Genomic DNA, 12,437 nt, shown 5'->3' with positions numbered 1-12,437 from the left:
ATTTGAAGTAGAAGGCTTTTCATACAACTTTTCTAGGGTTTGCATCAACTCTTCCATCATCTTCTCTTTTGTAATGTTAAATGTCATCGATGGTGTTAAGCATAATCAAATTCTTCCAACTATGTTTTTGTCTAAAATCTCTTAGTCCTCATCTATCATAGTTCCCTGTTTCTTGGTTTTACCTCCCAATGGCTTCCGTAAATCCTTCTAATAAAGATAGTCCTCCATTTGCACTTTCCATAACTGAAATTTCTTCCCATTAAAATTTTCAACCTTTAGGTTACCCTCATCAGCCATCACTCCAACTCAACCATAAGAATTTCCTATAGAGGATAACTAAAAAAAATAAACTTTCTCTAATACCACTTGTTAGGATTAACCACAAACATAAATAAGAATTACATGCAAATATAAACAATATTATAAAATAATAAATCACATAGAAGAGAACACAAGACACCAAGATTAACATGGTTCACCCAATCCCTGGGCTATGTCCAGTAAACAATAAGTCCAATATTATTATGATCTAGTGATTACAACCTGATTACAATCTATAATCCCTTAGAGCTCAATACCACCACAAGAATAAATTATTGCATCACACCTTTTAAAAATCCCTAACCCTAAGCCCTTTTTATACAAGTATTTTTTCCACATTAAGCTTGAAATTAGTTACAACATGTCAGCCATAAAATGCTGACAAAATAACCACCAAAAAAAAATCTTGGGGCCTACACCCCCAAACCCCACTAAGGAATTATGGAGTATGTACAATACTTGTCTAATCAATCACCACAAACTAACAATCCTATCAAGAGGTTATCTTTTCTAGAGGTGCATTGTTCACAACATGCACCAAATCAAGAGGTGCACTGACAATTAATTGCCAATTGCTATTTTTTAGCATTTCATACATCAAAAACATGTTTTGATGGCATTTCAACTCCCAAAAAAATCTATATATAGAAGGCCAAGCTTACATTTTTAGAAGTCTCAATGACTCTCAAATCATCTCATGGCTTCCCTCTTCTTCTCTTCTTCTTTTATTGTTTTAATTCATGTAAGGGCTCATGCACCCATTAATTGATATAAGCAAGGCACCTGGAGACCTACTTAGCACAATTTAGAGATTAGTTTTTATGAATTAGCTTTATTTTATTAGTTTGCATTGGAAGAGCTTTCACTCCTACCACAAAAGAAGGGGAGCATTTATTTTAAATACATGGATGTAATATGTACTCTATGCCAATATTTTGGTGCAATAATAAATGTTATTTGTGCTCTCATTCTAAGTGTAGTAAATCTTTCCAGAGTCTATTATTTTTTGTGAATTCATGTTCATGAATGATAATGGAAGTAATTGTTTTATTGCATTCTTATAATTGTGTGATCTTTTAGTTTTTTTGTTTTCCTTATGTTAACAAATTTCATTGTTGTGATGAATTAGAGAAAGGACCACTATTGTTCTTACATAGAGTTTTGTCTCATGTGCACATACTTTCTATAGCTGCATGATTTGATGAATTGTGAAACATATTTTCTTTTTTCATAAAAGTTCCCATCAACAATTTCATTAGTGGAGTTGAGGAAGTGCTTCTCCTAATTTCATTATTTTCCTAGCAAATCCTTTTGATAATTTAATTTGTAGACGTGTTGTTACTTTGGCTTATGCTCATTAGGAATTTCTCTTTCAGTAATTTTCTTTAAATCTCTTGTTCCATTATCTTCATCTTTCTATTTTTAAAAATTTGGCTGAACTAGGAATTCATATAGTTTCATTAATAATAATTTACATTCATCATAAAATAGAAAATACAAAAATATATTATTTATGTGGTTATGTTTCAACATAATTGTGCAAAATTGGTAGATACCAACAAAGGCCTCCTTGTGAACATCCACATTTATCTTCAATTGAGTTACCCATCAAGTTCAAAAATAGCTATATGGAACCTTGGAGTTGGTCATTGATTAGCTCTTCAAGGGAGAGTTTCAAGATAATTTATTTCTTTAGCATCTTGCAAAATGACTGCTCAACACCACCCAAGAAAAAAGTAGAGAGAAAAGAACAAGAAAGGACTCAATAAATTCCCAATCCTCAAAGGGAGGAAGATGTATCAAAACAAGAACAAGAACCATTCAAAGAAACCTAAGAGGACATCATGGTACCTAATGAAATAGCTCTAGAAAAGTTCACATCTGGAGCAAAGAAAGATGGACAATTGGTAGATGCCCCATCAATTATACAAACTACACAACACACAACAAAATAAAAAGTAAAGTGACCAAAAGATGTGACTTAATATAAGATTAAAGAGATGATTAAGACTACAACCATTTATATTGATTCGTCACAAGATGAGGAAGATAGTGAAGGGAAGGAATCACCTATCATAGTTAAACTTCTAGATGAGGAACCTCTAAAGGAAAGTCCCCAGTTATGAAAGAGGGCATAGTATCCTCACCTAAGATAGGAGTAAAGTAAGGTGCATATCTAGGAAAGAAGTGTCACAATCAAAGTTGTCTAAGAGAAAGAAAGATAGACATGTTAGTAAAAGAAAAACACCAAGCAGGTCTAGAACAACAGGTAGAGATCAAGTAAGAAAAAAAAGACCATCCAAATACACAATGATTTTATCATCCTTATCATTGTCATCATCTTATAGCCCAGAAGATGAAGGATAATTTTATGAAAAAGACATTAGACCAACAAAAGGAAAAGATGAGTTGGATGCACTCATCATTGAAAAGAAAGAGAAAACTTAGAACATGTATCTAGAAGAAATCAATGAATACAAGAAGTAACTAAAAAGACAAGAACTCAGAAAGGAACTAGCCTCTCATGTGCAATATGATCCAAGCACATCTCATTAACCAACTCTCCACATTGGTTGATGATTAAAAAATGATCAAGGAGGTGTAGAAGCACTAATTGAGAAGAATATTGAACCCAAGAGGATCAACATGATACAAGAACAAGTGGCCAAGTATTAGACCAATCTATAGGAAATCACTAGAAAGATGAAAGAAACCTTGTAGACCATAGCCCTATTCCTAAAGAAGTCATCCAATTCACACACCCTATCATCGGATTTGGAGCAGAGACTTAAACAAGCTCAATAAGAGATACAGAATCTAAAAGACAATTAAAATGTAATTACTAACTCTATAGCTAACTATCTATCCAAAACATAAGGGTCACTACATCTCATATATGAGATTAAGAATAAATAAGAGAAGAGATCCATTAGGCTCGTATAAGCACAATGCAAACTATATCCATTGAAAGGCATCATCCAAACACAAATTGGAAGTATAGAAGCCATTATCAGTCAACTCCCTAGCATAAGCATGGCTAAAGTGGAGACACTTTTGGAGAGATGAAGAGCGATATCACTTCTCTCACAACATTAAAGGCCTTATGGAACAACTATCTTGCAACCATAAAACTACAATATCAATATGTATTCATTGTTAGTGTAGTTTTTTATTTTTCCTATTTTGCTAGGTTTTTCCTACACTTTTAATAATCTTGCTTAGGTTAATAAAGCATGTCTTATTAGGTGAATGGTTGTGAGGTGTCACCTTCCTACATGTGAGCATCCATTAGCTATCTTGGGAAGATACTTTGCTATCTTTAGTCCAATAGATGGTTGCTCCTCATTGGTTGGTGTTGCCACCTCCTCCCTCTTCCTAGCCTATATAAGCATGCTACCTGGCTTGTATTTGCATCTCTTGTTTTTGCATCCTCTTAATGCTATTTTGCTTCCAGCATTTGCATTACTCTCTTGGAGACTAACTCTATGATGCTATTTTGATTTTGTATCATTTGCATTCATAGTTTAGATATTTACTCTTTGCACTAGTTTTCTGGGTTATTAATCTTTTCAGATTCTAACATGGTATCAGAGCTTTTCTATGTGCAAGAGTAGATTTTAGTTTCCTTATTTGAGAGATTCGGGGGGGGGGGAAATAAACTTTATTGTAGTTTTTTGAAAAACGAAGTATGCTCTTCTCTTGCATCTTTGGATGATCCTGAGAATCAGAAAAGTTTTGACAAAAACAGTTTTTCTCTGGGGTTTCAATCTCAAATTTGACAACCAACTTGCATATTTGGAGTTTTCAATCAGTTTTGCAGGTTCCAGCATGCCATTGATGGACTTAAGAAGCTGATCCAGCATTTGCATGTCATATTTTGGTTGCTGGGGTCGTTTTCTGATTTTTGGAGCCATTTTTTACTGTTAAAAGCGTCTGATTTACACTACAGCAACATCTTCTGTTCATCAGCAAAAAAAATGCTTTCTGGGTTTTGTTCGCAGCCCCGAAAAACCATCTGGGTATCTTTTAGATTTTGTATGCAAGTTGTATATTTTTCAGAATCGAGCATGCAAAGCTACAGCCATACCCCTCTCCGTTGGCAGCCGCAGATCTAAATGTAGTTTTCAAATGTCTCGTTCTTGCTCATACGGACTCCGATTTTGATGATTCTTGTTATGAACTTGGCTATTTTTTTGTGCTCTATCCACTAATGGAGTTAGTTTTTGATTTTCATGCATGAATTCTTCAAAAATTGCAGATTCTCAGCCGTGACTGTGCACAGTTCTCGTTTTGGAAACTTCGGAGGATCATAACTTTCTCATACGACCTCGTATCGAGGCGATTCTTTTTTTGAAAGTGCATGATTTTTCGAGTAGATCGTAGTGGTGCTATTTGTTTCCTTGATTATTGTGCCCAAGTTTCACTTTTAGCATATGCTCTTCATGAGGGTTTGTAATGCATTGAAATCAAGACCACTAAACATCTCTTTCTAGTGGTAATTGTAAATGCACTAAAATAAAGTGCCAAATCATATTTCTTTGGGGGGGGGTTCTTTGATTGAGTAAAAAGGGGGGGGCATTGTTGTGGCTGGATTCTCTTCTTTCTAGCATTTCTTCTCTACATTTCTTCATCATGGATCAAACAAATATGCCCATCCTAACTCCATACAATTACTTTGAGTGGAAATCACGCATGACAATTCACTTAAGAAAAGCTGGATTAAATAGGATAACTATGGGACTTGAAACTAAACCTGCTAAAGATGAAGATAAACCTGAGTGGTTTAACAAATGTGATGAGGCATTTGGAACATTGTGTTTGTCTGTTTCTCCTGACTTGCTATTTCACATTGAGTCTTTGGATACACCAAATGAAGTATGGACAAAGCTAGAAACACTATTTGGCACACAAGATTCAATGAGGGGTCATATGTTGGAAAATGAATTAATTAGTTTGAGTCCAGGCAATTTCAACACAATCCAAGATTTCTTCACCAAATTGAAATCACTAAGGTTGCAGTTAAAATAATGTGGAATTGAAAAGAAAGATGAACAACTGATTCTTAGTATTCTCTCTAAGCTAAGTTCAGAATATTCTGTGTTTGTCTCTACCTTCTATGCTACTAAGGGTGCACTTGGTACTCAATTCACCATGCCATCTTTAGATGATTTTGCTGTCAATCTCACTCGAGAACAGGACAAGCTAATCCAAATGGGCATTCTTAAGTCCTTTAAGTCACATGCCTTGGCTGCTAACCAAGGCACAAAAGAACAACAAGGACAAAGTAGTAACAACAATAGTAAGGACAAGAAACAAAAGAATAGCGAGGAGAAGAAGGATCAGATGTTGCTTTCTTCAAAAGCAACTATTGATACACCATCTTCCAAGGGTGATAAGCCTAAGAAAGAAAAGGTCAAATGTGCCTATTGTAAAAGACCTGGTCATGATGAACATAAATGTTTGCAGAAACAACTTGATCACTTGACATACATTCTTGAGAAGAATAATATCAGTGTTCCTGAGTCTATCAAACAAAGTTCTAATGAAGGGTCTAACAAAGAAAAAGAAAACAGCAAGGGGAAAGGAAAGGGCAAGGCCCTTTTTGCAGTTGCTTCCTCACCATCCACTTGGGTTCTTGATTCGGGTGCTTCACACCACATGGCTTCATCTAAGGAAGAAATTGCATCCTTGGAGCAATGTACTATGCCTTCTATGTTGATGGGTGACAACACTCCTATTGAGGTGTGCGGGAGAGGGTCTGTTGATGTGGGGGATGGCACATTCCATGATGTTCCTTATGTACCCTCATTGTCAACTAATCTCCTATCGGTACAGCAGATCACTCACACAGGTTTAGGCAAGCGGGTTGAGTTCACTCCTGATTCAGTGGAGATACGTGAGTTGCACAATGATTCTACAATTGCAGTTGGGAGAGCAGATCATCAGTCAAGACTCTATATGTTTTCTCACCTTGTTCCTGATCCTCCTTTGACTATTTTTCTCACTCACTCTAATGATGTGAGCAGATTATGGCATGAGCAGTTTGGCCATCTTAACTTCCACTACTTGCATCAGCTTAACCAGCAGAGCATGGTCACAGGGTTGCCTTCTACTTTGACATTGGAGTCACTTGGAATACATGATAGATCTTCTAATGGGTCAGATTCACTTGAGCAGTCTTCTACCTCCACTTATGATGCAGAGAGTGATTCAGAGGACTCACCTCCTTCCTCTCCTAGTCATCATTTACAAGTTGATGATTCTCCTCTAGATTCTCCATCTTCTGGTCCACTTTGGGCTAGACAGACCTCGCAGTTTGTAGGTGATTGGGTTGGGGATCCATCAGACACCAAGCAGACTCGTTCACAATTTCAGGATGCTCTACATATCTTCATTGCTACTGCATCAAATCCACAGTCCTTTCATGAGGCTTATGGTATTTCTGAGTGGGATACAGCTATGCAGGAAGAGTATAGTTCCTTGATGAGGAACCACACTTGGGATCTTGTCCCTTTTCCTAAGGGAAGAAAACTTGTTCGATGTAAGTGGATCAACCGGACAAAATTTGCAAGCTTTGCTGGAGGTGCAGGATGCTTCATCTTTTGGGGGGGCCTCTTCCTCTCACTTGGAGTCCTAATTTTCTTTGGGGAGTCTCTTTTCTCTCTCTTTTGGGGGAATTTTATGTATATGGGTACCTCATCAGGCTTGACTTGCCGGGACCCATTTCTACATCCACCTAAGCTTCGCTTATGGGGGAGTGTTAGTGTAGTTTTTTATTTTTCCTATTTTGCTAGGTTTTTCCTACACTTTTAATAATCTTGCTTAGGTTAATAAAGCATGTCTTATTAGGTGAATGGTTGTGAGGTGTCACCTTCCTACATGTGAGCATCCATTAGCTATCTTGGGAAGATACTTTGCTATCTTTAGTCCAATAGATGGTTGCTCCTCATTGGTTGGTGTTGCCACCTCCTCCCTCTTCCTAGCCTATATAAGCATGCTACCTGGCTTGTATTTGCATCTCTTGTTTTTGCATCCTCTTAATGCTATTTTGCTTCCAGCATTTGCATTACTCTCTTGGAGACTAACTCTATGATGCTATTTTGATTTTGTATCATTTGCATTCATAGTTTAGATATTTACTCTTTGCACTAGTTTTCTGGGTTATTAATCTTTTCAGATTCTAACATTCATCAACCTATAGTAATAATGGTGGGGAAAATACACAAGGTGATAATTTGGAGAATATATAAGAAATCACACCTTTTGTACTGATGACAAAATGGGGGATATAATTATAAAGGGAGAATATACATTGGGGGAAGTATAGATGTAATCCAGAGAGGAGAACAAAAGAGAATAATAGAAGGAGAAGAACATCAAAGGAGGATAATATATGTATGAAGGAAAATGAGAATACTAGTTATGGAGAACATCAAAGAAAAAGAAACTCAAACAAATATGAACACAGATTTGGCAACAATAAATAACATGAAGGGAAACATGGGCTAAGAATAATTATTCTAACACATTTTATCGAAGTACATTATTGACATTGTCCATTGGTACAAGAAAACAAGGGAAAGGACTTCGTAAAGAAGAAAGGGGGAGAATAAGGGCAAACAATGTTTTTCCATCAATGCCAAAGGGTGAGATTGTTGACCCCAAATGCATTATTTCCATGTAGAATAAGAATCATTGAGTGTTATCATTTATGAACAAGAACATCTATTTGGAAAACCATGTGACAACCGATCAAGACAAAAAACCCTAGCATTACCTATTGATAAGCACTAGAATATACTCTAGCACACCTAGTAAGAGGACATAAATGGATATCATTTGATCTGAGTCATCAATGCAATGAGTCACCACTAATTTAATAGAAGGGAAAATATAAATAGTGCAAGAAGACAAGGATGAAACACTTCCATTGGTGTACAACTAAGAATTGACATTTCTACCAATCTAGACCCTAAGTATATAGTTCATGGGTCTTTCATGAATAGAACAAGTTTGGAAATCAAATTTTGAATGTGAAATCAAGTGGGATAATTTTGGTTATGGATAATTATGTCTAGACATTGACAAAATGATATATTCAACAAGTGGAAAAGAGAGAATTTATTTCCATTAAGAAAGTAGATATAGACAGAAGAGGTGTTAAAAAAAGAAGATACTACCATAGGGGAAGTCATAGAAAAAGTGGTAGAATGAAGGAGGAGAATTAATGAATTGACTTGGGTGATAGAGGAAGAGGTGAAGTTAAAATATTCACCAGTTAAACAAGATCATTGCATCTTCACATGAGACAAAGTAGAGATCTACATGGAAAATTAGTGCCACATTCAAGTCAAACACTTAGTATTATTTCTTACCATTTCATCTATTTGTAAGCTCCTAATAGGGCTAGCTTCATTGGGAAGATTTTTGTGAAATCCTCTAACAAGTTTTCTCTTGGAAAGAGATTTGTAAACCTTTAACCTAGTAGTTGTAATAAAGATGTAATAACCTAATAGTTTATGTGCATTCCTGACAAGTTGTGCTTTTAGAAGAAGCATTTGTAGCTCTTAATAGGGCACCCCTTTACATGTATTATAAGGGCTAGTGGGTAGATTATCCCTACTATGGTTTTCACCCTCTCATCAAAGGTTTCCATGTACAAAATATATGTGTTGACTTGGTGAATGCTTTCATATATGAGTTAATTTATTTCTACTTTGCTACATTTATCCTCTTTCTAAGTGTAAAGTGTGTTATAATAAGCATATATGAAAGGATAAGAAGAAGAATTGGTTTCAAGAAAGGTATTGATTCACCCCCCCCCCAACCTTTGATTACCAATTGGGAAAAATTTCACAATTTTAAATTTACTGCATCACTAAATAAGTTTAATGTTAATATTAAAAAACAAATCAAAGGAAAAAATAAATATTTAAAATATACACTTATAAGATTCATACAAAATAATATAACTGTAAAGTGTATATATTAATTGTCTACAAATATTTTAGCTATAAAACTCAATTTTGATTAATTTTTTCTACAACAATTTTAAACACTTAATCTACAATAAATATTTATTTGACATCCTCATCACATAATTAACATAATCTTGTAGCTTTAATTATATCTTTCTGTTTGAAAATATTATCATTCAAAAAGTTTCATTATAAAATACTTCTTAATCAATAATTACTAATTAATATTTTTTCAATTAATAAAGACAGATAGTATGATAGTTAAATTATGGCATTAGGGTTATTAGCATTGTGATTAGAGCCATTATTCATGTTAGTCTCAACTGATAATGTTGTTAATGTATGTGAACGAGTTATGTCAGTTGTTATGTTGTCATTGATTTGAAGCCTTAATTGGTGCTTGACATTATGCTAATTTAGTAGAGTGACATATCATTTGATTGATGAAGAAAATTTGAAGAAAGTATAATAATTATGTAAGTGTTAATAAGTGTATGGTTTACAATGAGCACTTGAATCAATCAACCTCTATAGTATAATGTCAGTTTGATTGATGTAAATAATTTGATTAAGTATTGTGATCATGTATAAGCAAGACACTTTGATCAATGGAAGAAAAACTTTAGTATTAACTAAGCTTCTATAGTTTTCACCAAGCACATGATAAAGAAGTGAAGGATGCCTAGTATTAATAGAGAAAAATGAGCATTAACCGAGCCTAATATTCATTGAGAAGATGTAGTTTTGATCAAGCATGGAATGAAAGAATAGTTTGAAGTTGAATTAATCTGAGGCCAAGATTTGATGGAGGCAAAGATTGTTAAAGAAGTTTCAAATATAAGGATGGAGATTTTTATGAAATCAGTGACTAAAAAAATTCAAAGAAGATCTGATGAAGGATATTTGATGATTTGAATTGAAGCACAAAGTTCAAGGTGAAAGCATGATATGTGACTATCTAGATTCAATGAATCTAAACTAGATGAAGATCATATGAGTGTAGTTAAGTGGAAAAAAAATGGAAGAATATGGTGAACTAATCAAAAAAAATTTAAGGGATGAATTAATTGTTCATTGTTGTTGATTAAGTTAAAGAAGGAAGTTGATAGCTAGAGGATGACTAAGCTAAACTACATTGTGAAGATCAAGAAAGAGAAGCATTAAGTCTATGCATGACTGAGGAGATCAACCAAAAGGGAGAAGAAGGAAGAAAGATGATTAATAGAGGAAATACAAAGAAATATAGAGATCTAAACAAAAAAAGGTATTGCTATCAGGTCGGGCAGGCTATAGCTATAATTGGCATGACAACCTTAAAATATAGGGGAACCTAGAATTTTATTAGGGGAAATAATAGAATAATAGGGCCTTTCAAAAAAGAGAGTGGAGGGCCCAAGGGGCCCTATGGGCTAAGGGAGGGAAGGTACTTCATTCTATCCAACTAGACTAAAGCGAGTACCTGGGCCCTAAGCAATAGAGGATAGATAGAAGGGGTCCATTCAACTATGAGCAGGAATGGAATAGAATGATGGTTTGAGGTTCTATGGTGGCTATTTTACATGTTACCCCACCTTATATTTTTTTGGGGACCCTATTGCCTTTGTCAGGGAAGCTACCCATAGGGTAGCTAGTTCTAAGCTACCATGTACCAACAAGGAGAGCAGGAATAAAATGATCGATCCACTCCGCTCATAACCCTAGTACTAAACTAAACTAGAATAGGGGGTGGTTTCCCTATTATTCCCAATCGATTTGTACTCACCCTAAATAAATGGTGCCCCCTACTCTAGAAAGACAAGAAAGACAATTTTATTTAATTTATTCCCAAACGAAATGAATGAATAGCATTCTGATACCCATTGCCTAACTTTAGGAAGGTGAGGATAGAAAGATAGTTTTGAAATGCCCTATTATGGAACAATTTGGGTAACCTATAATTTAGAAAGGAAGATTCTATATGTAACATCAAAAAATTAGGGGGATTAATGGAATGAAACCAAATAGACCATTTCACTATTACTCTCTAACCATTATAGAAAAATATCTCTTAACTGAGTGGACCTAACAAGTCTTATTCATAAATCCATTTTATGGTAAATTTGTGTTGAATGTTTGTAAGTCCTTTAAAGAGGGTTAATCTATAGATATTTTAGGAGTGATAAATTCTAGATGATTTTTGGTGAAAATCCTCTAACAAGGTCACATTAATAGTGTGTATGTAACCTTTTAACAAGGTTGGCTCCTAATACGACTCACTTCAAAAGAGTGAAATTTTTGGTTTGCTAGTCCATAGTTTTTTTTTCTCTTAACAAGGTTTCTACATTAAACATGTGTCTCAAATTGTGTGAATGCTTATTGTATTGCATGTTAATTTCATGTATACTTTTTATTGTTGAAACGTAATAAATGCTAAAATTTTACTTTGACACTTGGTATATGAATTTAAAATTTTGCTAAAAGAATCAATTGTATGTTTCATATGGTTACTAAGCTAGTGGTCTGAAAGTTTAAAGTGTTTAATTTTTTGTAAAAGTGTTTTAATGCTAGCAAGATAAATGGTTATAACTGATTCACCCTCTCCCCCTCTTAGTTATCTAACAATTGGTATCAGAGCTAACTGCTTGGAGGAGAAAGTTTAAAGGTACTTAAGCTAAAGATCCAAAGATGTGCAAGAGAAGTATTTAAGATAAACAAGGACAATTATTCTTCTTGGAAGCATAGGATAAGATTGCACCTATTAGGAATTACACTATCTGGATAACCATTACACACCTCCAAACTCTCCTATGTCAGTTGATGAAATGAAACAAAAGAAAGAACACAACAACCTGATAATAGAGATTGCTTCTTCTATAAATAATGATGAATTTAATGTCAAAGACTATGCTACTACTAAAGAGATGTGGGACAAGATAATAATAGTTCATGGAGGAGATTAGAATATATTAAGAGCCAAAGATGATAGTTTAAGAGTGAAATATGATGACACGAGGATAAAAGAAGAAGAAAATATTATACTATACAGTATCTAAATCAAGGAAGTTGTTAGTGTCATCAAAGTTTTTGGAAGAGTCATAAGCAATGAAGAAGTTGTAAGTAAAGTATTGAAAACTTCACTTCCTATTTATTCTATTAGAG

The sequence above is a fragment of the Cupressus sempervirens genome, chromosome 11 (genome assembly GCF_028749045.1).
Source record: "Cupressus sempervirens isolate cs-2001-9-10 chromosome 11, ASM2874904v1, whole genome shotgun sequence".
Classification (NCBI taxonomy): Eukaryota; Viridiplantae; Streptophyta; class Pinopsida; order Cupressales; family Cupressaceae; genus Cupressus; species Cupressus sempervirens.
The sequence above is the reverse complement of the archived record's forward strand: the minus strand, read 5'-3'. Positions refer to the sequence as shown.